The sequence below is a fragment of the Lates calcarifer genome, linkage group LG9 (assembly GCF_001640805.2).
Source record: "Lates calcarifer isolate ASB-BC8 linkage group LG9, TLL_Latcal_v3, whole genome shotgun sequence".
NCBI lineage: Eukaryota > Metazoa > Chordata > Actinopteri > Centropomidae > Lates > Lates calcarifer.
The window spans coordinates 8,988,915-9,011,816 of NC_066841.1; the positions used below are offsets into that span (position 1 = coordinate 8,988,915).

The 22,902-nt window shown below is 41.0% G+C and overlaps 1 protein-coding gene across 3 annotated transcripts in view; it reads left to right on the plus strand.

Moving 5' to 3' along the window:
* The first annotated feature begins 3,247 nt into the window (after positions 1–3,247).
* Positions 3,248–22,902, plus strand: part of strbp (spermatid perinuclear RNA binding protein) — a 75,436-nt gene continuing 55,781 nt past the window's right edge. For all 3 annotated transcript variants that reach the window (XM_051072871.1, XM_018670470.2, XM_018670474.2), the window contains exons 1-2: positions 3,248–3,332; positions 4,663–4,853. The gene's annotated coding sequence lies outside the window, so the exon portion shown is untranslated. The remainder of the gene's footprint in view (positions 3,333–4,662; positions 4,854–22,902) is intronic.

Sequence of the window (22,902 nt, forward strand, 5' to 3'; positions counted from 1 at the left end):
GTTCTGCTCGTGATCAGGCAGCCAGGTGGCATCACACCAAATGAAACGATACACACACGCTGTGACCCGGAGTACACCACGGTCCACCGACAGAAAGTCCCTCTCAACCCTTCTGCTTTTCCCTCTTTCTCGATGTGCGCACAGGCCTGATTAACGCGCAGACAGGGTGTCTGTCTGTCTGTCCTTCCGTCTGTTTCGCTCCATGCCATTTGGCCCAGTTATCTGCCTTGGATTGAGAACATAGGAGCTCTTCCTCACAGCCACCAAACAATGTTCATGTGTGTCTATGTGTGTGTGTGTGTGTTTTAGAAGATAACTCTAAAAAAGAACTCCTCAGAGGGGTGTCAGATGGCAGGCGTTTGCGTTGGTGTGTGGAGGGATGGTGGTGGTGGGGTGGGAGGGGGTGAGTGGAGAGATGATGGGGGCGGATGAAGAAAGGGATAGAGGGAAACAGGAGGAGGGAAAGATGGCTCTGTTCTCTGCTCCTCAGCTTTTGTTCTCCTAGATAATAACTCTCCACCCCCTGACTCTAAAAGCCAAGGGAACCCCCCCTCCAGGCTTGAAACATGAGTAACAATCAAGCTCACACTGCAGTGACGACATCTAAGGATGCCAGTCTACATCAAGGTACGGTATACATTAGATTTACGGTGCCCTGAATTGGATTGTCTTGAAGAGATATACATAAGCTTTGCACATTTTCTGCAGTTGGAAATGCAACTGTGTCAGATTTCTCATAGTCAATTATAAATGCCCTGTGTTGCCCTAAAAAAAAATCCAACATGCTTTTAATTTGGGCCAAAACTGAGTAGGGGGAAAACATAGAGGCACGTCACTGCCAACAGCCTGGAGGCCAGTTGAGTGTCTTGGCCTAATCTGCCAGGCCCACTGAAGAGGACTGAAATTTGAGAGGAGAAGAGAAGAGATAAGAAGAGGAGTAATTATAGATTTTCATTAATTAAGCCGGAGCATCACATTCAGGTAGGTGGGCTGCAATGCAGGTTGTCTCATAATGATCATAATCTCTGTCTTCACGTGTATTTTAAAAAACTGACACTAAATATGGGAGAGCAAACACTGATGGGGAGACTGGGAGGAAGTCAAAGGCACTGAATGTTACAGTGAAAACACTGTTCTGTTTGCTGTGACCTGGTTGAGCAGCATCTGCAACCCACATGAAATCTAAAAATACTCCCGCACCATTGACTGCTACTATGCCGTGGCCTCAGTAGGTAGATAAATAACTGTGTGTATGGTATGCCTGTGTGCGCGTGTTAAAGTGGGAATGGGCTGTGGGCTGTATTCTGAGGTTTGCCACTGCCTCGTTGACAAGCTGCTGCCGCTATTTAAAAAATATTTCAAATATGTATGTGAATGTGTAGTCGTGTGTGTGTGTGTGTGTGTTACAGGAAGACCAGTGGGCTACAGTCTTCAGGAGAGAGGCAAATTACTGTAAATGTAGTGCATCAATGGTACATTTCTGCTGTAAATTCATTAGAGTATTCAACACTCCTCTCTCCACTAATGGATATTGCTTTCTGTAATTTGAACATAGTCAGAAAAGTTGTTCAAAAGTGAGCTAATTGGGCCAAAATGACTGTACCTGGAAAACTAATCAGATCTAAGCTGCATTTTAAAGTGGAGTATCACTTGTGTTATCTCCATTATCTTAAAGTATGCATTGGAGCAGGTGGTAAACAGCACTATGATGCCTTTAAGGAAAAGGAAACAGTGCACTGTTTGCACCTGCATTCACAATGTGTCATTCTGAAGTTATCATTGGTTGAAAATGTGTCTTATTATATTCAATTCTACCAGAATGGTGAAAAACAAACAGCAACAGCAACAATAACAGCTGAATGCAGGTGGCCTCTCTGATGTGTCGTTCAGGTGTGTTGGTTGTAGCTGTGTTAGTTAATGTGCTTGCTTGTGTGAATTAAATGTGACAGTGGTCTGGTGATATGTCATTCAAAAAAGGGGCATGGAAATCCTTCTACCACGCTACTGACAGATGTGTGACAGATGCTGCTAATGTTATTATGTAATACAGTTAATACAGTAAAGAAAGTGGCTTCATGTGCTGATCCTCATTGCTGTTATCATAAAGTACAGTAACAGCAAAACAAAAGTATCAACAGAGCTCAATGATGATGATTTTCAGATCTTTATCTCTAATATGCTAAAATATAAGGTCACTCACATGTTCAGTTACATTCAGAAACATGGGCAATGCATTGTGAGACTTTAAGCAGTGTATTGTGGGTTGCATTTATCTGCTCTGTGATTTTAATTTTCATGATTCAAAAATGCTGAGAAAATTCATAAAAATCTTTGTGAAGCGAGTGAGCCACAAACACCTTACTTGCTTTAAAAAAAAAACCTTTCATCCTTCCCATATATGAATTTGAGATTAATATTTAATTCGTAGTCATGGGTTCTGCGCAGAGTAGTTGACCTCTAACTAAAAACAATCCAGCTTCATCCTAATTTAACCACAGGATATGCATGAGCTACCTTGCATATGCAGAGATGTAGCCGAGGGTACCAACATTCAGTCTCCTCATCTTCTAAATTTGGGATATTTGAGCACCTTGTGGGTGGCAGCAATAACCAAAATTATTATACAGTTGTACAAGCAGTAGGTTACAGTAACATAATTTTACTTACTAGCTGTTTTGAACCTGCTTATTATCTCATCCTGCCATCATAGAAGATTTTTCCATACAAAATAACCACTAATCTGACAGTTATCCTTTAGCCTACTTGTTAAAAGATGCTCTGATCTGTCTGTACTCTTAATACTCATAATTACTTGCAATTTACCAGATCACCATCTATCATAAATCTCCAGCTTATTGAGACTGTTAGATTGTTACAAATCTGCAGTACATCGATTTACCATAACGCCTCCTATTTGTTTAAATGGCATTATCAGTGGGTTTAGTTGCTTCTTGCTGACACACACACACACACACACACACTACGAGAGAGAAAAGGGGGGGGGATAGATTCATATTATGCAAAGATATACATGTATGTCCCGCAGCAATCTGTTTTCTTCTGTATGGTTCTCTCCATACTTCTGCCCTCCTGCACCTGCCTCTCCCCTCCCTGCAACGCCATGCAGTTCACCGTACAGGTGCGAACGAGCGAGCGAGCGAGCGGCGGCTCGAACCACTCCGCCAATTAGGAGCACCGAGCGTGACCACGTGAACAAATCCCGTTGTCTAAATTCCCGTTCAGCGGCGAGCAGCTCTGAGTGAGCGGCAGCGCCGAAAGCAACACTGAGTGTGGAAGTAATAACGGCGGGCTGAACGGGAGCGGGTGCGCAGGTAAATTGCTTTTTCCCCCTTCACTGGCTGTAGGCTACACTTTTTTTCTGCCTTCACCCCCTCTCAGCAGCTCTGTTAGGACACTGCGCGGCTCAGACGTGGGTCTCTGGGACAGGATGTCTTGGATTCAATTGGTCGTCGCTTGTGGGTGATTCTCTGCTCTCCTCCTGATTCCGCGGACAGGACAAACAGCATCATCGGCTGGTTGCTCTGCACCGTCTACGCATTGAAACTCAGCCACTCCGCTCCTCCCTCCCTCCCCCTCCCTCCCTTTCTCCCCTCTTGTCTCTCGCGGCCACACGAGGCTATTGATAGTTGACAGAAGCCTCGTAATCCCTGGCTGATTTGGCTGACCGGCCACAGCCATTTGCGAAACAAGAATGTTGATTGAACTTTATTTTGCTTGGAGATTTGTTTTAATTGGTAACGCCCGCATAGATTGACGCCGTGCAGAGGAGGAGGAGGAGGAGGAGGAGGAGAGTGTGAGAGGCTTCTTTTGGTGCTGCATGCAGCCAGGCAGGCAGAGGCAAGCTTTTATTACTGAATTATTTATAAGACTGTCTGGGAGAGAGTAATGCTTCTCTTGGATGGAGAGAGAGCCGTGGTCAAGATACACGCCTGGACTCTTTCTAATCGTGATTTCTCCACATTTTACTTAAACGTATGATTTGTGTTTCTTGCTGTTGTTTCAGCAAATAAGCCACAAAATTTACGATTAGATACTCTATCGAGAACAGTGGTTGAATGTATTGAGTGAGTACATTTACTCAAGTACTACGTGAGTAACTTCTACTTAAGTACTTCCATTCAATGCCACTGTATACTTTTACTCCACTATATTTATTTGACACCTTAAGTTACTTTGTAGATTCAGACAATTAATTGAAGATATAATGAACTAATAAATTCTGATATATTCTTATAGATTACTGAACATCAGTAAAGCAATGCTTAAACATAATACATCACTGTTTGTAATGTAATGATATAATATAGGCCGACTCTACACCACTTTTACCACCACAACAACCACTTTTATAGCAACTCTATAGTCTTAAATGTATTTCTTTGTTTGTTTTCGCGATAATAATTCTCAAATCGACACATTTTTGTTTCTCCAAAATCCGTCCTCAGCAATTAAGCAAAACAAATAAACAAATGCAGCTTTTTGCCCCCCTGTATTTCTGCCTTTTTACAACCCCACTCCACCGGAATGAAATCGACGCCGTCCGCGCCTGCGCACTCCACACCATTCATATCTCTCTCTCTCTCTCTCTCTCTCTCTCTCTCTCTCTCTCTCTCTCTCTCTCTCTCTCTCGTCTCGTGCCAGTGAGGAGAAACCAGCAGGCGGCTCTGGGTTCGCTCGCGCTCGCTGCTCCGGTTGTCAAGGCTGTGTGACTTCTCCTCGTTGCGGCTGGACGGTGACTGCTCAGAACGGACCAGAACTCTCGGATTTTTTCCCCTTTGGATTTCTATATTCTGTTCTCGCTGACGGACTCTCAACCGCTGACTGCCAACACTGTAAGTTGGTTGACATTTTCTTTCTTTTCTCCCCCTTTGTATTTTACGGAGGCTTTACATGTATGTGTCCGCACTGTCATCCCGAGAGAGAGGGGGAAAAATCTAGAGACAAGAGTTTTAGGCTAATTTCTTCTCTCTCACTTGTGTCCTTTCTCAGTCGAACTACCTTAAATCTCCTTTCTCGCTCTTTTCTGTCTTTTCGTACCACTTCGCTTCGCGTACTCGCTTTCGCTTTTTTTCCTGTGCCAAGAACAAAAACAAAAAAGAGGAACTTTACACGTGATGAAACGTCAACTTTTCTCTTGTTGTGAGTCTGTTGTGTTATCACAGTGTTTGCGGAAGGTGTTTTAGGTGTTAAACCGAATTATCCCGCGAAAAATAACGAGAAGAGGGCACCAGACGTGGCTTGACTCATCTTTTTAGCTCATCTTTTCATAGCAGGTGTCTGACAGCCCACTTCCGCACTGAGCTGCGAGATATCAATCGTGTGTGTAAACCCACTGTGGTCTTTATTATGCTTAAATACTTTCTCCAGCTCCTGTTCGGTTACTTAATGCCCCGATAACTGTGTTGTGTATTTCCTTTAAGCATTCTCTTTTTGTTATGTGATCTATTTTATCTTTGTTTTGTTTTTTTGTTTTCTTAATCTGCCACGAGGGACTGTTTTAGGGAACCTATATGTTACTGAAACTCTGTGTTTTTTATTTCCGAGGTTATTTCCTCACACTTCTTTATTGTGTTTGTTTCTGTGTTCTCACGCGTGTGCAATCAATTGACTGCTCTCTTTTTTCTTGCTGAACCAGCTTGTTGGCATACCTAAACCTGTACTGCTGGTATATGGTAAACTAACACCTTATTTCTCGGGTCTTATACAACAACTGGAAAGATCACAACAAGCACCTGAGCTCGTCAGCGTTCAAAGGTCTTCACACCTACCTGTGCTTTATCATGAAAAAAAATATCTTCCAAACAGTTCCCCTTGGTGCTGAAACAGCAGCATTGCAGATTTCTTTTTATAAGTGGACAGTTTGTTTCTGTTTTGACTGACTAATTGAGCTAGATTCACCCCTCTCTCTGCTGCGGTCCAGTGCTTCTCCTCCTTTTGTGCTGGTTTATCAGTTGTTTATGCCTGGTGGTCTCCAGGCTTGACTGATGGCTTGTGTTGCCTTTGAGTTATTTTTGTTCACTACAACCTGCTCCACCCTGATTTTTTATGCACAAGCAAGGTGTCTCTGTTAACACACTTAGGCCATGCCTGACCTGTTTAGACAGAAATGTAGGGTGTCTTTGTGTTATTGCCCAGCCCTTGCTTCACTCTCCTAAGACAGAATTGATTTATAGACTGGCAACATAGACTTCTTTAGTTGTTGCTTGTTACAGCCATATAATGCTCCTCTTGTGCTGCATACTGGACTTTGTCAATGCGTAGGGGAGAGATGGAGTTGTTACATCCTTGCTTTTGGTGTGTGTGTGTGTTTGAGTGATTGTTAGTGATCTTGAATTGCTGCTTCTTTATTCGTTGGTGTATGTGTGTCTTTTTTTTCTGCAATGGAGTGTGATGGGCAAATATCCTGCGGCAGCCTTACAAAGTGAGCAGAGTATTAGAGATAGAGCAGGTTGAGAAACTGTGTCCGTGTGTACCTGTACTGAGACCCCCCAAGAGCACTTTTGCAGACTCTTTCTCGTAAGCACTGACTTGGAAATGAACTCTCTATCAATATCGACGAAGTAAGAGGATGAGAGGGAGAGAAAGAGTGAGCTGGTATTGCACGAGCACAAAGCATATTCTGTCTTTGTCAAATATCAACTCAGGATTGGATTGTGCTGTTTGTTTTGGTATGCTTTATTTTTATTTTTATTATTATTATTATACATTTTTCCCTATTTATCTGTTGGTTTAGGGGGGTGGGTGGAGAGTCTCAGTTTCTCTCTGATTTCTTTTATCTTTTTGTTTAGCATCTTTTTGTGCATTTGTATTTTTGTCCTCTCACACAGCAGAACTGATCAGAACTGACCAGAATCAAAGGATCTTTCCTATATAAAGAAAGACATACTACCATTTTATATTTAGTTTTTGGTGTTCGATTTAACCAATATTAAACAGGTGATTGAAGCACCTCCAGTGGATTATGATTGCTTCACTGGATTTGGAAATGGATTTAATTTCCACTAATGGAACTTACTTGGTCCCAGGTACCCAGATTAAGGACACAGAGAGAAATGGCAACTAGGTACATTGAGCATGCAGGGCAAAGTCATCACTCATGCAGACACAGTGTAATGAATCATAGCCTCAAACCAGGAAAATCACAGATTTGTTAGCTAAATTGTTTAAAACTCTGTCAGGTAAACAAACATGATTTAGCTTGTTTTCAAGTCAGGTCCAGTCAGTTTTATTTATGTAGCTCCCAGTCATAAATTTTCCTCACAAGGCTTTACAATCTGTAGAGCAAACAACACACTCAAAGCTTTGACCCTCAATGAGGAAAAACTCCTCCAAAAACAAAAAGCATCAGTTTTATTCTAAAAATTAAAATGTCTACTCTCTGTGTTTTTTCACTCTTAAGTTTCTCCTCTTCCTCTTGTCTGTCTGCTGTCATCTCTGTATGCACAGCCTGGCTTAGCTCCTTATTTTGTTCTTATTTGTGTGTGTGCAGTGTCTGTTTTATGTTCCCCTGGGAGCTGTATCATGGTCCCCTGGCTGCTTGGGTTCTGGTTTGCTTTATGTTATGTTCTTGGTCTAAACAGTTTAGAATCTCTGTTAACACGTGCTCAGCGGGAGACAAGACACAGTAACGTCATGGGATGTCTCTTCTCTCCCGCCACTGCCTCTGCAGCATGTGTGTATTCTGATGCCCGGTGCCTATCAGCGAAACAGGAGTCTGCCCACCACTTCTCAGATTCTAGCGTACAGCAGCACATTTAAAGTCTCATCTGGCAAGGAAATGTAGCACTAATCCAATTGGCTAGAGCTTTAGTAAAAGCTGTCCTAATTGGCCAATATGGCAGCTGGCTGCCAAGGTTCCAGTAAGCACAACAGGGAGTTGGGGAGAGTCCCAGTGGTGCTGTGATGCAGGAGAGACTGAACAAAGGGCAGATAGCAAGAGAGAGTGCTACTGTTTTGAATATTCCTTCACTTGGCAATAATAGAGGACCCATCTGCACTCTGCTGACTCAGATCCATCCAGCTGACCATATCTCATTTTCAGCTGTCTTGTTTGCCACGCACACACATGCAAATACACACATGCACACATGCAAACACACCCACCCCCTGCATTCCATCTGCAGGAACAAGAATGGCTTTTGTCACACCAACATGTTTGAGGAAACATGTTCGCAACTGGCTAAGGAACAAAGCCAGCAAACACGCTTGAATATTGACTGTATGTGTGTGTGTGTGTGTGTGTGTGTGTGTGCATCACAAGAGGAAGAGTGTTTCTTTACAGAGAGAAAAAAAAACGCTGCTGCCAACAGCGACTGCAGCCGTTCCTGTTTCCTTTCACCTCAGTGTGGAATCCAGGAAGGACAAAGACAAGAGATGAGGGAGAGGAAGAGAAAGAAAGGGAGAGACAGACAGTGAGAAAGAGAGTGTGAGAGATGGCCATGTAAGGTTTCCTGCACCACAGCTTGCACCACTCCACACAAACACTGAACCTGAAATGAACTCCTCAGGGTTCGGTCTCTCAAGTCACTGTTAACTTGAACTTTGGCTTTGTGTGGCTGCTTTACTATGAAACAAAGGTGCCCTTCATCACGAGAGGCATTAGGGAACTTACACAAATAATAGTGAGTTTTTTCCTGAGGAATGGCTTGTTTGGTTTGCATTCTCAGTTCAAAAATACAATAACGGTGTCATTGCTCAATGTACTGTATATGATGGATTAATTTCCCTGAGGGCTTCGATATTCAAAATGAGATTTTTGCCAAATGAATACTAAACCCTGTTTGTAAATGTAAAGAATTGTAATGATAGTTACAGTAGCTTGTTATGCAGGTATCTGACTGAAATTTGCTAGCTTGTTTTATTTCAGCAGTTGGAAAGACACACACACAAAAAACTCAACACTCATTTGGCTTAATGTAGAAGGTCAGTTGTGAAATTATTGTAGAGGCAGACTTTATGCAAAGCTGTTCAATCTGTGATACATTGTTTGTCAGAGATTGAGTCCAATATTTCCTTAATTAGTCAGGCCAGTGAAGAGCAAATGACATGTGGCAGCGTGTTTATCATCTCTGCTCTACACAAAGATTTCAAAAATCAAATATTGACATTTTTTATTACAAGGCAAATGCTCCAGATGGCATTGTAAACCACTAAATGTGGGTTCATGCAGAATCTGTGGTTGAACCCCAAAAACCATATTTTATTATACTGATGCTGATGAAAAAACATGAATTTTAATTTTTGTTTAACAGTGCAAAATAAATTATCTGGTCACACGCAGTCTACACATGACAAACCTGTGTGTAAAATCGGAGTGAATTTTACAAAATCTGAGCCACTTGTCTTCTGACTATTTACGTATTACTTCACAAAGTGCTATTAGGTGAAGGACATGTTTATGAAAAGAAGCCTTCAGAAGTCAACTGTCTACATATTCCATTTCACTTGCTGATGTGTTGATGGATTTACCAGGAGAGAGTTTGTGGTGACAGACACATGGGCGAGGACAGTGAGGAATGTGCCTTTTTAGTGCACTGGTAGGTTTGTTAAAGTGCCGTCAGCTGTACCACAACAGTTATTTCTACACTAATTATGTGTCATTTTAACAGGCTGATAATACCACATCTTTGACATTTTAAATGAGGTTATACAAGTACAAGGGAAGACAGTGAACATAGAATAAGACTGGAAAGATGTAGATGGAGTGGGTGTTGACCCACAGAAGGAAAGACAAGGTGTAGGTGTGATAAAGAATCATCAGTGACCGTTCCAGTTGTCAGGAGCAAACCAAATATTCATATCCTTCACATTCATTATGTGCATTAGCAAAATAATGACATGCACATACCAAGATGTGCATGCACAGAGGGAGTGAAAGGACTGGGTGTAAAGAATGTCTTCAGTTTGACAGATATGGGAGGCCCATCTGCTCTATCACTCAACTATGGCTCGCTGAGTGTCACCTCTCTGCTCTGCCTCATACACACACACACACACACACACACACACACACACACACACACACACACACACACACAGACAGCAACATACTGTATAACACATATCGTGTACACATGTTGATAACCCATTTACACAGACCCCAGCTGAACTCTTAAGTCTCTCTCTCCCTCCCTTTCGCTCTCACTCATTCAAATGTGCACACATCCACGCCCATACGCGTGCGCGCACACACACACACACACACACACACACACACACACACATTCATTCCTCTTCTCATGTCCCAGCTCTGCTTACTGTGTCAAAAAGAGCTTAGATCAGGGAAACCATAGCTTGCCCTCACTTGGCCTTCCTGGAAGATCGGGCTATTTATTCAAGCAGACCGTGTTTGGACTGTGATTGGAAAGTTGCCAGCTTGAATACCAGTTCGGTTCAACAAATGTGGTTGAACCAAACTACTGTTAAGGTGCTGTGGAGCAAGACACTCACCTCCATTTGGTCCAACAAGCAGCCAATGAATGTGGTTGTAATGGGAAGCTGTCTGGGGCTCAGTTGTGGATTATTTTTGCACTTACTTGATAAATTGTTTGGGCTCTGAAATGATCACATCTGTTATTTCATTTTGTCTGACCAAAGTTACACAACCTGAAGACATTCAGTTTAGTATGATGTGTGATGAAGAAAAGCAGAATATCATCCAATTTGAGAGGCTAGACCCTGATGAGCACAGTTTTTTCACAATTTTACTATTTTTGCTTCACAAGTCACTGAAAACTACTTAATCTATCATCAAAATAGTTTCAGATAATTCTTCTGTTGATTGACACATTTCAGCTCTAATGTGTACATGTATGAAGTGCCTAACATTTTTCTGCTTCTAATTTATTATGTGATAAGTTGTGTATGCTAGTAAAATTATATCATGTATTTGACTGGAAAAAAATTGATTCTTCTTTCTTTTTTTTTTTACTGAATAACAGAATCAAATCACCATGTTTTTACACACTTAAGTTGTTATAAATTATATGATTAACAGTTGCAAAGTGAAGAGCTGTTTTATTCTTCACAGTGATATGCTATGTTTATGCGCTTCATCTGTCACTGTTAAGTCTCTCCATTCATGGCTCTTATTAATGCATCAGGCGGAGCAGATGAAGGGTTGTTGGCTCTTTGGTAACAAACATGAAAAATACTGCCAGCTCTTGTTGTAGGTCTGTAGTGTCTGTTTGTGGTAGTTGTCAGTGTCTTGAAAAACATGATCCAGCTCAATCTGCCTTAATCGGCAATTGACAACTAACTGTGCAGTATACTGCATGGATTGACTTGTTGTTTCAATCCAAAGTTTGTTTCCACGATGCAGATAGGAAGTAGCCACCCCAGTACCATATTTCCTCTGACTTTCTCTCACACAACCCATACACTATCTGTTAGATTGTGCCATAGAGAAATGCTGAAGTACAGCAAGCCTGGTCACTCACTCAGCCATACCTAAATAACAGTAACAGTTAACAACAACAACAGAGACTGTAGAACCTTTCTAAGTTATACTTAGCACAGTAGTTCTGTCTCTATTACACAAATCTAAAGCATGCATAGCATTTTACTGCTTTCATAGGAAGCCAAAAGAAAAAGTCTGGGGAGCAATTTTGAATCCTGCACCGCAGTTTGGCAACACAGACAATACAGTAATAATGAAAAAAAAAAAAACCCAACAACATCTGAATTGCATCTCTGGAGAAATGAGAAAAAAGTATACTTCACTTGAAAGCAATTAAAGAAAACATCTCTCATTATACTTTTTCTTTGTCTGTGTATATGTGTGCCTGTAGGCAATACTTCCTCTACTACAGTGACCCACTGACCGGTGTTAGCAGATTAATTGCTGCTTTCATGTTAAGCTGTGGCATATCACCCCGTAATTGGTAATGGAGATTATCAGAGAGATGCTGTGTGGGTCTGTGTATGTGTGTGTGCGTGTGATGTGTGAGATTTCTTTATCTGATTAGGACGTTTATCTAATAAAGTAGGATTTATGGGATTCTAGTCTCTCTCCTGTGCACACACACCAGCCCACACTGACACGCATGCTAGGATCACTGGTCACTGACAGTGTCTTATTGAATACTGCACAGCCTTTGCTCCTAGTTAGAATATGAATTGTGACACACGGATACAGTAACCTCTACGTTAATTCTTTTTCAAGGCTTAAAACAGTGAAATGGAACAATTTCCAAAACATGCAGAGAGGAACAGATTTTGTCCTTAAAAGTTAAAAGAGAAAATATATCTCATAATTCTTATGCTAAAATGAATAAAAGTAAATATATTACAAACATTCTTAATGCCAATAAACTGATAAAAAATGAAGTGCTAGTATGTGTGTATGTGTGTGACTTCATGGACACAGATGTAGAATCAGAGATATTACTGTAATGTATACACGCATACTTTGTGTCTTATGCCTCAAAGCTACTGAGGTGTATCCACCCGTGTTTGTTGTGCTTGCTGGGAGGATGGGGATAAAAAGCAGAGGATGCAACAGAGCGGCAGCACACTCTTCCACACACACACATATATACTGTACATGCCTGCGAGCAAACACACACACACACACACACACACACACACACACACACACACACACACAGCGCTTGCAAGGAGGCTTCACCATATTTCTCCTGAGATCCTTTTGGAGCCACATCATGGTCTCACTCCAGCACACACATCAGTGTCAGCCTGACTTGCGTTCGCACAGCCACCACTCAGCCAGCTGCCTGCCTGTGTGTGTGTGTGTGTGTGTGTGTGTGTGTGTGTGGCTGTTAGTGGAAGAGGAAGGACAGGAGACCAAGAGATGTATATGTGCCAAATTGTTTGTGTCTTTGCTTGTGTGCATCTAAGTTTTTTTTTTTTAATCAATAAGCCATCTCATTGCCTGTTTGTTCTATCTCTACCAACTGCCTAGCGCCAAAAAAATATTTTTCATCACTTCTAGCTTATAGCATACAGTTTCATCTCATGTTGTGTGTTGTTACTTAAAACAAAAGCAGGCAGAGGACAGAAAAAGAGTGAACACCATCTGCTGGAAAATCATATGTTTCTTTCCAGTCCAATTTTTTATATTGTAGTACATATTAAGAACTAGAATTTATAATTGTTCATTTAATTTGTCTGTTAGTCTGTTCAGTGCTAGACAATTGATAGAATGATTGGCATATGGCATGTGCTACATTTATAACAACAAGGATCAAACTGTGTAGTTAAAAAATTAATAGGAAGGCGTTTTATGCCAGCAAAATTTACTAAACTTCAAAAGTTAAAATCCATTTTCAGAATTTTAAGGGTCTGTTTGTCACCAGCTTGTCATGTTAAATGTAAGTCAGATCTTTTTTTTTAATGATGTCATGTTGTAATTGATAGTCCACTCATTTTAACAATTCTGTCTTTACTTAGTTGGTCATTGCCCTCATTTCCATGATATAACTTTCAATATTCCCCAACACACCACTTGTGTGCAGGTGGGGAAAGTGAGAGCCACTTGAATACAGTTTTAAATACATGAATAAATAAGTAATAGAATAATGGTGAAAAAAAAGAGCTTTGTAAATATGCAGTGTTTTAAGAAGACTGTGATGCATTTACTGCACTCGACAACAACTTTATTGTGTGAGCTATACCCAGGCTACTGCAGGGTGTACCTTATATTGGAATATAGAAATGTTGTGCTGGTCCAACTCACTGGCTTTTCATCCCCACCTCATTAGAGCTATAGCCCGACAGCTCCCAGGCAGCTCCCTCCAAACAGTTTCCCTTTCCAACCCAAAACACAGAAAAACAGTTGAAACCATACATTGTGCTGGCTTGAACTCGCAGGCCGCGCTTCTGATTGGAAACTGACTTGACTGTCACTTCTTCCCCATTTGTAGCTTGGATTAGTGAGCGCTCATAAATAGGCCACATTCCGAATTAAACAGAAACTGAATAACACAGTGTGTTACCATGCAGATGAGTACCACATCAAACAAACATCAGACTCTACAGCACCATCGAGCACACTAACCACTTGCAGCAGTTAATCTAGCTTTCAGGCTTAGCGAGTGTAGGCATGACATTCTGGTTATCAAGTGGGCACCTTCCTTCACAAATGACTCATTGAGTTAGAGACACAACACCTCAAGAAGGCTGAAGAGTGTTTTCCCTGCAACATCCCTGTCTGTTTTCCAGTCCCGTACACCCAACGATGTTGTCTCATGATCTCGGTGGTTTGAGCTCCTCTCGCAGGAAGCTGCAAAGCCGGAGAGCTCTGACAGTGAAGGCTTACTCACCTCCTGTTATCGGTTCAGTCCTGTGGAACGAGCAGCAGGGACCAAACTGTGCCTCGGCTCATGAGTGATAAAAAAAAAGAGGTCTGATATGTCAGCAGGGGGTGGAGTGGGGGGCTTTACAGTTATCAGTGAATATATGATTTGGTGCTGCAGTTTGAATGAAGTATAAGTGGAAAAGACAAACAATTTAAAAACTGTGATGGTGGCTCATGCCCTTTAATCAAAGTTAAACATGTCTTGTATTGCTTTATAATCTGTTGATGCTTCTGTTTGTGGAAAAAGATGCTGTCCCACCCTAAAGTCATATAATATACTGTACTGAGTTTACAGCAAAACTTTGTTGTGAAGTCAGTCATCTGAGTCTAAATACAAAGACTGTTGGATTGTGTCAACTGTGACACTTGTTCCACAGCAGAGAAAATTATCTGTCCCGTGTGGTTTCTATTACCCTGTGGGAAGAGAGGCTTTTTCTGTCAAGAGTGATGTAATGATACACCGAGAGGTGTAATATATTCTATAACTTATAATGTGAAGTATTTCATCAAAATGTGCATTTAATGGGCGCTGAGACTTATCTGCAACAGCACTAGCTGCTGGTGAGTCCACGTGAGATTATGTTTTTTGTTTAGCTCATTGTTATTTGCTCTTTTTTGACAAACTGATCTGATCAGTTGAATTCAAGGTAACTTTTCTGTATATTATATCTAGTTGGGGATGTTTGCTCTCCATGGTGCTGAAATCCTCTGTTTCATTCAGCAGAGAGTAAAGATTGTCTGCCTGGTAAACAGGATTTTTTTGGCTAAAAGCAGGTTGTTATGTTCATATGTGTATTTATGTATGTTATTGGTGTATGTAGTTTTTTTGTCTGCTTTCTACCTGCTGTAGTGTCACAATTATTCACCACAGAGTTGGGCCTTTAACATACTGATACCCATCTTTCTCATGACTGCTTTTATGTGGTATGATGTGCCTCAGCTGCCTGTGGCTACACCTTATCTGAATATCCTGTGTATGCATAGATTAGTTTGTCATGTTTTTGGAGAGTTCAAAATTAAATTTACTGTAATTTGTAAATAAGGCTGCTATAATTTGAATAAATGACTCTTGATATGGGTTTTATATGTGGTTAGAGGTCATCTGGTTTGTTGGTGTAAATCTGCAGGCCCACTCACACCACCATGCCAGAGATGATGACTGTTATTGTGAGTCTCCAAGCTTTTTTAGTGCCCCACAAGCTGTTTTGGATTTTCACAATGACATAGTGTCAAAGAGATATTTTGATAATTTTTTTTTTTACACAACATTACAGCTACTGGAAGTAATCGACCAGATAGCTTTCGTTGGATTTTTTGTTATTTGAGAAACATGATTGGAATTTCAGATTTGTCTGCGTCCACTTTGAGTGAAACAGTTTGTTATCTTTAATGCCATTAAGCTCTGTGGTTTAATTGTATTTAACCGAACTTTGAGAAAATGAGGCCCCTTGATATACAAACAATGTTTTGTGTTACGCTCAAGGAAGAGGAAGGGATGGAATTTAGACCTGGTTATCAATAGGTAAGAGGGGAAAAAAACGATGTTTAGCGTCGCAGGTAGATGTAGTTAATTGAGAATCCATGCCAGGTTTTATCTCCGCTGGAGACACACCGCTATCCGCGATAGGTCGCCGAATGATGACGAGAAGATGCGGACCGCAAGGAGAGAAACAGCGAGCGACTTTCGGGGCACGTCAGTAGGAAAAGCAAAATATCAAGTGTGGAAATGGGCTGCCTGAGCAACTTCCCTTCCCCGGCAGAGTTGTGCGCCCATCAGACGGGGGGAAGCATCTCCTCCGAGACCTGTCTGTTTCAGGATGCCAGAAAGCAAGGCGTGTTACTGCTGAGTGTAATGGACCGACCCAAACAACTGGCAAACTTGAGAGGCGAGTTATTTTCTAAATTAAATTAAACGTGCATGAAAAAAAACATCAGGTCAGGCACATTAAATTAGCAGGCGCAGAATTCAGCCTGCCTCAGCGAGGATACTCAATATTTTTCGCACAGCTCTTTTCCAGGGTCAGATCTTGATTTGGAGATGGGCTACAGCCACAAGCTTAATCAACCTTAGCGAATTAAGGTTACGGATTTTTTTTTTATTTCAGTCTAACTCATTATGTTGGAGAGAAGAAAGCCGGGGGAGGGGGGTCCTCTTTGCGGAGCAAGGCTCACCTGTGTGGTGCTGTGTTTGGTGTGGCTCTGCTTTAACTTGGATTCTTAATATGTAGCTTCACTCCAGGCTTTCAGATGTTTGATTAGTGATGTGTTTTTTCTGTTAGATACTAAGGAACTCGGGAAGAACTGTGAGGCGCTCCATTTGATAATTTGCAACACCAGTGGCCAATTGTGATCTGTGTCTTATGATGTTTGCAGTTTACTGGTCTTTGTTGGCATGATATCAGTGGCACCCTGCCAGAGTGGAGCTTATGGTGATGCTTTTATGCTCGCTACTGCATTATATCAAGATAGCATTCTCATTTCATCTCTATGTCATGTTCTGTTGTTGCTGAAATACTTTGCATGTCAGTCATTTTCATGGCCTGTTGGCATGAATGTGAGCATGTAGACAGCTGGTCGTGACACACTTGGGAATTGTGCGACATCCACTGATTTCCTACTAAAGATTGGAGTTATGCAGCTGTCAACAGTTTGGAAAGCATGTACTGTTTTGTTTGTGTTGTACATATTTTTCTTGTTCCTGTTGAATTGTTAAATGTGGGCAGGTACCACACACATGGATGCAAACAAACATTCCTGTTACTACAAATATACTGCATATTAAATAGGAAGTTCCTGTTCCCTTTCCTCATACGGTTAGCCACACTGCCTTTTGTGTAACATAAACCTAATTTCAATCCATGTGGTCATTTCAGCACTGAATGAATAAGGCTGTTATCATAGAGGACAGTATAGCATTTTCTTACTCTGTGTAGTTCTAGTCAGACTTTATCAGTGGATTATGTCTGGGCTGTATTCTTATCTCTCTCTATAGCTTAGTTCTTTCAGGTAAATTCCCACACACTGGTCTGGAAGCACTGTATCTATGTGAGAGAGCAGCCAGTGGTTCAGATAGGTGTGTTACTTTTTTAAGCAGGATGTTTCTTCAAGAGCAAAGTCTCAGTAAAGAAGGAAGTTTGCCAGCCTGTTGGTCAGTCATAAAAGGTCTTTATTGTTTTAACGGCTATGGACTTTAAACCTTTCAGTTGAAATGCTAAACAATTCACAGCTTTGTTTTCTGTTAAAAACATACAGCAGCAGTTTGCTAAACTGCTTTAAGCCATTTAGTAGTTATACAGGGATGAACATGTGATGTGTGTGGGCTACAGCTACACTACAGCTTGCAGTGTTGTCAGCAGATAAATGGCTGTAGAGTTCCACAGAGTCATCACAGATACTCTTTTCTAAGAATATTTTTTGTGTTAGCTTAGTTTTGTGTTCTTGAACATTGTTTTTGGTTTGTCAGTCAAAAACAGACTGGATTCAAATGACAGTTTTCAAATGCAGTGTTGTGTATACTATTTAAAATCATTAAATAATTACACAAAAACATCACAGATAAAAAGTTTCATATCAAATACATGCTCTTTTATATAAAATGTATAAGCTGTAAGGTATAAGGTGAGAGCAGTAAATAATGAATGACAATTAAAGCTAAAAACAACATTAACTAACTGCATTTACATAATTGCATGAAGCCAAAAAAGTGAATTATTTTCTAAAAAGTTATGGAGCTCACTATGAATTGATTACACACCACAGCCAACAAACAATCCATAATTTTTCAGTTTCCCCCTTACGTGCACAAAAGCACATAAAGCACATACAGAAGCCTAGCTACATAATGCTTTCTCTCAGCGAGTGGCTGTTTGCTGTCAAAGATCTACTGTAGCAAACACTGTAGTGCAGTTTTCCATCAACTAAATGCCCCCATATGATAAGGATAATATTATGTTTTATGTTCATTAGGATACACTATATTTACTCATTGGGCCCTTGGTTAAAAAGACTGCAGCATGCCACTGCAACATTAAGATATGGAGGGAGTTGTTCAAGTATTTTTCCTCTTCTCCTCCATGCAAATGTAAATGTACCAACGCCCTGCACCAGTCTTTCCACCATCGCATGCACGTTCCAGTATAAAAACACATGAGACACAAACACTGATACAGCAAGTGGTTTAGATGCAAAAACATGGAGCCCTGGAGGACTGCTGCAGTGCATTACATATGCCGTAGTCAGCTTAGGCTATTTCTGTTGCCCCTAGTCAGCCAGCCAAGAAACAGCCCTGCCCATTTTGGACCAGCCCCGCAGGTTAATCCATTTAGACCATGAGTTCTTAATCATTTTAAGCTTAAGCTGGAATCATTTTCAGTAAATTTAGCTCTATCCAGGTACTTGCACACTGGTATGGTATTACGTGTATGGATTCATAGTGTGATTCATATATAGTTAACAAGAAGGAAATTTTTAGCGGAAACATGGCAAGTAAAAGGAACAAAGAGGTAAATCTTAGCTTCATTATTCTACACTCTCCTTTCTCAGAGATTATGTGCATACCCCTTTTTTGCATTACTTCTTACCTTTGCCAAAACAATTGTCATGCTTTGATTATTTGAGTCCAAAAGAAATTACACAGGTGGGAAAATCCTGCTCCTGTATTAATTTGTCTTCTAGATATATGGTCGTGGCTAACACACATGCAGCTAGTGCAGCATGTACAGCAGCTTGATGAATAGTATGAGAAATAGTTAGTATGCTTTCAGCATTCTTCATCATTAAAGATTTTAATTACTGCTCAGAACTGCTGACCAATGTAAATTGTATGGTTTATGGGTTAGTCTTATAGCTGCTGTGTTGGCCAGGGTGAAATAGTGAAATCCCAGAAACACAGCCGACCATGAAATATTTGGTTTATGGGATTACATTTCATAGATTAAAACTGTGTGGAAGAGCTCAAAATAGCTTACATATTGAAAAACGTCTAAAATACTTGATTTTGTCTAGTTATGTAAACAAGTAATCCCAATTTAAAATTGAATGATCTGTTTCCAGGTGCTCCACATAGTTGTCATATGATAAGAGACAGATACAGGCTGAGCTCTAAGAAGCATAGATTTGATGGAATAGGAAAAGGATTAAGTCTGGAAAGAAACTGAAAAGGTGCTGAATAATGAAAGAAAAGGTCAATGGAGAGAGAGCATAAAGAGTGAGAAATAATATATAGAAAATAAAAAAGTCCAAAGGAAAGAGGGAAAACCAAGGAAAAAATGTAAGAAAGAGAAAGTTGAGCAGTGTACTGTGTGCCCAGTAAAAATTGAAGATAATGTTATGAGAGCATGCTATGACATTAACCAGTGATGATTACATAGTAAGACATGCAGGTCTGATTCTGAGCCACTGATAATAATACAGGCTGTATTATAATAACCTGAGTTAATACATTCCTTTTGTTCCTGCAAGGTTATAGGTCAGTTTCACCATCATTATCATTAGCTCCAGATGTGTCAAATCGCTGGGTGATGAGATGGTGTGTTGTCAGTAGAATGAGTGGTTATGTATTTCTTGCCACGTTCGATTCAGCCATGTCGTGGGATGTGTGCATTTACAGCGAGAGAGAGAGAGAGAGAGAGAGAGAGAGAGAGAGAGAGAGAGCGGGAGAGACAGCAAAGGAGAAACGGAGACAGGGACAGGGTTAAAATGCAAGAGAGGAACTCATAAGAGCAGAGAGGGAAGTGTGTGAGATGAAGTCAAGACTATGTTTATTAGCAGAGGAAGGAAAGGAGGGTGTAAACAAAGGGACCAAAGACGGAGTAAAGGGGGAGATGTGGACGTGGACGTGCACAGAGATGCCTTGCAGCCTTTCGAGCCTAAGGTGAGAGAGGCTGACTTCTGCTTCACACTGATTCCACAGACTGAATCAATGTGATACCTCTCTCTCCTCCTTCTCTCTCTCTCTCTGGGAATTCTCTGACCCAGTTAGCTCCTCCACCAGGCAGCAGCAGAGTTATTTTTACATATTAACAGGAGACAATACTTTGTCCTCTGCTCGTCCTCCCCTTATCCGTACGTTTCCTTCCCCTCTTCTCCTCCTCCATCTTAGCCTTTCCCATCCTTTCCTCCTGTACCATCCTGTGCTCCTTCTCCCCGTTTCTATATTTGTCTCTGTTGGCTTTGATCCTTCGTTCTCCTTTAGGAATGTAAACATTCATCAACTCCCTGCTATGTTTGGTATGGTTTTACAGTTTTAAAATGTCATAAACATGCGATTAAATTGCATTAAATTGGGGGATTGTCAGTAGGGAGCACTACTTACTCTTGTGGGGATTTTTCAGGAGCAAATAAAAATAAGAACAGAAATAAATAAAAAAAATATAAATACAATGGCAACTGGACTTGGTTGTAGATCTTAAATACCTGAAAACCCACCTGTCACCATCCACTTTCCTCTCCTCTCCTCTCCTCTCCTCTCCTCTCCTCTCCTCTCCTCTCCTCTCCTCTCCTCTCTCTAGGGAGTAAAGGGACAGAGAGTGGTAGCAGGTGTAGACAGGTCATCTATTCACCTCCTAATGATGATGGATGGCAGGACTGCAGAGGGTGAGAACAGAGAAAAAAGTGGAGCGATGCGGGGAGATAAAGAAATAGCAGAGTAAGGGAAGACTGTGTTTATATTTGTCTGCTGGCGGGCAGATGGTGAGAGTTTTAGTGATATGTTGATCCTCAAGTGTTTATATCATTCTTGTCATCTACCTGATAGCGAGCACAACACACACACACACTCACACATATATACCTGTGTGGTGTGTTTGCAAAGTGACATCTGGTGTAGTGCATTGAGAAGGCACACACACACTCTGGGCATGTTCACTCAAACACACATACACACAAACACACACGCAGTTCCATCTCTGTCACTCTGCCCTGTTTACAGAAGTAGGAGAAGGCAAGGGCAGTCTCTTAGGATGCTCTCCCTCTCTCTCCCTCTCTCCCTCTTCCTCTCTCTCTGCACCATCTCCCTGTACATAAGTACTATTGACAGTGTTTGTGTGGTGAACGGTAAATCACTGTATCATATTATCTTATCGTAAAGGGAATCATCGTTGCATAGCAGACACACACCCAGATATGTAGGCAAGAACAGAAAAGGATTAATTACACACACTTTTTTTTAAAATACTGCATGTGATAAGATCTCCATCCAAAAGAGAATAAATTTCATTAGGAGCAAGGTTACAAGCAAACATTATTGTTGCTATCATTTTGCTATTTCATTGTTTGGTCCACAAAGTTTTGGAAAATAGATGAGGAATGCTCATTACAATCTCCTGGTGCCCGAGATGAAATTTTTAATTGCTTGTTTAAAACCTTAAGATATTTAGTTTGTAATATATACAGTATAACACAGAGAGAAGCAGCAAATCCTCAGATTTAAGAGGCTAATACCTAAATGAAGCCGTCAAACATCAATACCTAAAAACAGCATAAAATATCTGCTCAAATTAATAATCTTGATTACAGGCAGTTCCCAATTTCAATCAAAATGATGCCCATTTTAGACTCTTTTATTTAAGTAAAGCTCTGGTACAGCTGCTAAATTTTAGATTTGAGAAGTAATAAAAAAGATGTGAAGTGTCAGTACAGGAACTCGGATAAATAATATTTAGCTTCCTAATCTCAGAGGCTGTTCATTTCAAACCGACTCTATTACATTCAGTTGTACAATGTTTTTTTTTTTTTTTTTTTTTTTTGATGTAAGGACTACAGGGAGCACAGTCCATACTCTACTTCTCCAATAGAAGTCAGGTTGTTTCTCTTTAAACATGGCTGCGGTACTGAATGGGATGACGCACGTAGGGTCACAAGCAATCTCATCTGCTGCACACTAGTAATTTTCTGACAGACCCTCCCTTTCCCTCAGTACAACTCATCTCTCCCCTGTCTCACACTTTCCCATTTCAGATGTCCAGTAGGGGTTTGAATGTAAGGTTGCCAGATAGGAAGTGTTAAGACCCCATCTGGTGGGGTTACCACACAGTATACACACACACACACACACACACACACACTGACACAGTGGTAAAGTCTCACCCTTCCCAAAGTACAGACAAGGAGGCAGGCTGTAGCTATGGCAACCTAGAGAGAAGGGAACTGATTGGGCAAGGCTTGGATTTGTAAAGAGCTACTGAGAGAAGCCTAGGGTGAGACTTAGTCACTCTTTCTCATTTAGTGTTTGTGTGTTTGTGTGTGTTGATACAAGTGTGGGTGAGAGAAACACAAGGAGTCAAGCCTTCCTTGTTCCCCTTACTATCTCTTTCATGTTCTGTTGTAGTGCTCTGTCAGTTGTCAGGCTGATATGATAGATCTGGGTGAGCACAGCATTTACTCGCTGCAGCATGGTCTATAAACCTGGAAAAAGGCCACTGGATGCATACACATGCATACCTAATTGAATGAAATGAAACACTTCACAGGGCAGAGACGAAGCTGCCACAGAGTAGCTGTGACATTAAAGACCATATAATAGCCCAAGACAGGCACGCATATGTTCACATTTTGAATTTAGAAGT